Source organism: Ipomoea triloba, chromosome 15, assembly GCF_003576645.1.
Source record: "Ipomoea triloba cultivar NCNSP0323 chromosome 15, ASM357664v1".
In the NCBI taxonomy this organism is placed as follows: Eukaryota; Viridiplantae; Streptophyta; class Magnoliopsida; order Solanales; family Convolvulaceae; genus Ipomoea; species Ipomoea triloba.
The window spans coordinates 23,078,396-23,081,838 of NC_044930.1; positions in this window are offsets into that span (position 1 = coordinate 23,078,396).

Below are 3,443 nucleotides of genomic sequence, written 5' to 3' on the forward strand. Positions count from 1 at the left end.
TTTATTTGAGTACTATTGACTCTGTTACAATATAGTATCTGTTCATAGTTACTTTCTCAACCTACTGAAGCACAAAGAGTTAACAATCACCTCCAACCACTCCCTTCCATGTGAGAGTGTAAACCGAATGCCACTAGACTACAAGGTCTTTAGCACATTTTTTCTATTTTTAATTTTTGAACTATAGAAAAAGAATCAAACACTAATTATGGGTATACTTTACACTTTCTTTTTATGTTTTTTTTTTTTTTTTTAAATTTCTAAGATTTTGCTTACATGAAAATGTGTGTTGTTTTATTTAAACTTTAATTCATTCGATCATCACAAGTTTTATAGACTCAATTGTAATTATTCAAAATAAGTAAAGTTTTGTATATGTATACATGAATTATAAAATATTCAACATTATTATGCAATTTTAAGTTATGCAATATAAAATATTCATAAAATCACATAATATTGTTTAATATCTTATAATTCATGTATACAAATTCAAAATTTCACATGTTTTATGCTATTACACTTTGACATTGCATGATTTTAGATGTATTTTATCAATAATATAAATGTACAAATTATGACTTTTGTTACAAAGAAAAAATTTGGAATTTGGGTGGTAATTTGTTTGATTGGATCAATATTTGTTCAATTGATTAGACCGTTATTGGTTAATAAATCAAATTAATTATGTTAGATAAATTATTTTAGTTAAAACCCAAATTTTGAATAACTTAATGAAAAATAAGATATAAATTAAAGTTGTTTCATATTTATTAATTATGCACGAAACACAAAAATTAATACTGATATTAAAATATTGATAAATATAAATAATTAAAAACATTTTAGTTCAATTTATATTTTGCAATTTCTTAAAGAAATAAAATTGAATTATCATATTTGAAAATTAGTGAGAATAAATTATTATATTTTTGTTTAATAATACGTACTGTAAACAATTTTCATAAAAATTCTATGCCAACATATATTGGTATGCATACAAAAAAAAATATATGTATTGTATGAACACATATGATTTAACATTTAGATATTTAATAAAAATATATAATCTACAATTAAGTTTTTTTTTTTAAATACTATTGACTCTATTAGAATGTATATTAGAATGTAGAATACTCAAAGGCCTTGTGGTCAAGCAGCATAGCTGTGGCCCTCCCAAGTGAGAGGTCACAGGTTCGTTCTCCAGTGAGGGCGTTGGCTCGTTGGCTCGTTGTGCTTCAGTAGGTTGAGAAAGTATGTATGAACAGATACTACATTGTAACATAGTTAATAGTATTCAAAAACAAGATGCAATGTTCGAATCTCAAAGAGAACAAATAAATCAAGTATAGACTTGGTAGCAAAGGTTGTAAGACAAGGTTTTTAAGTTTTCCAAAACCTAAACGAAAGATACAGTGTTTGAACCCAACTAAGAATAAAATAAATCAAGAGCAAAAATGGTAGAAGACTTAATTAATAGCAAACCTTGATAGGAATGATAGCAAAGTTGTCAGCACACCTTTGTAGCGAATGAGCAACAAGATATGTAGTAAGGGATGGTAGCAAACATTGCTAGCAACGTTGGGTGCAAGGTTAATAGCAAAGCTCGGAGGAAAGATACAAGTTAATTTTCTCTTGAAATTAAGGGAGATCAATGGAGATTATAGAACCAACGTAAATTGAAGAACCAAAGTGGAGTTTAAACTCAAATTAGAGTACAATATAATTGAGATCAATCTACACTACTCAAATAGGAACTACGGCTCTTGAAGATTATCAAAGTTGATTCCTAAGGATCAACTAAGTTAAGGAATCCAAGCACAACTAAGTACACAAGGTGATCAAAATGTAGTTTGAAAAAAATGAAGAATCTTTCGTACGCAATTATCATCTACTGTATTAAAAATATTTCTATGCAAATTCCAATGAGATTACATGCCAAAAAGTAGACATTTTTCCCAAAAACGCTCTAGGGTTTCTCTCTCGTCTCTGGTTTCCGGCTGCCTCTAATTTTCACATGGCCACCGCCTCCGTGAAGCAAGCGGAGGCGGCGTTCGATCGTCTTCCCTTTGCCGCCATCTTCATCGCAGACATGGTTCGCCTTCATCGTCTTCTTTGTCTCCGTTACCGGTTATGCCTTCCCCCACCCCTCCATCTTCACCGTTACCGATCGTTACTCCCTTATTTTTCGAATTGTTGTTTCCCTTTGCTTTGCTTTATTGGTTTAATTTTTGTTTGCAGTTTCTGAGTTTTTCCTCTCGTTGTTTTGACGAGTTTCTTCCTCTCGTTTACTTGGCGAGTTCTTTTTCATAAAGCGTGAAACGATAAAACTGGTCATGACACATGTGAATCTCATCATGGGTGACGAACATGATAATGAAAAAGAGATTCATCTGAACTATGACAAGCAGTTCAGCCCAATGGAGATATTGTCGATGGAAATAATAATAGAAATAGATACTCAAGTGGTATGTAAGACTATTCAACAAGAGTCAGTCTTGGGTACGTTTGACCAGATTATTAATGACATTAAAGAAGCTTTAAGTTCCTCCAATGAATTCAGCTTCAAATTTGTGAAACAGTATGCGAATCAAGTTTTCTGTAGCATTGCTAGGGAAGTTGTTTCTATGTTTGACTGTAAGGAATGTTTGGCCATTCCATCGATCTTAATTGTAAATGTTTCAGTCTATGATTAATGAATTAGCTTCTTTATTATCAAAAAAAGATTACATGCCAAATATGGAAAGGATTTCAAAGCCAATAAAAATATGATACAAAGACCAAACATCGAATTAACCCTATAACTTTTTTCACTATATAAGAGCATAAAAAGTTTAACTCTATGTCAACCAACTTGATTGGCACGACACCTTGTGATCGCATAACCTGTCAAATTGTTAACTCACTGCATAACCTTTAAGCCTTAGCGCACAATTTAATAAGCCTTAGGCGAGATTATTATGATATAACCTTCATTACTTATCAAATACCAATCCATCACTTGCCCGGCCTAATCGTAAGTACTACTTTTTGATACCTTAGATCCAATAACCAACACTACTATAGTACTATACGTAATAACATATACATGGCAGCATGACACGTCAAGTGCGTCGCAACACACCATACTCTTCATTCTATATCCAAGTGTGATTATCAGATCATCATGTATGGATATTAATTAATACATAATTAAGTAAAAGAGATGCTTAAAAATTAATACCCCGTATATAATATAATGCTGGATCTGCAGTATGTAACATGCATGTTATCCATCAGATCAATTCATAAAGAGATCTTATCCACAGTGATGACACGAAGTGGAATTAACCGTACAGATTTAGTCAAAACAGATCCAGATTAAAGGACTGTCGTCTGACAATTGGAAATACTAAAATCAAGATTCTAGACAGACAACCACACTTTTTTTTTTTTTTTTTTTT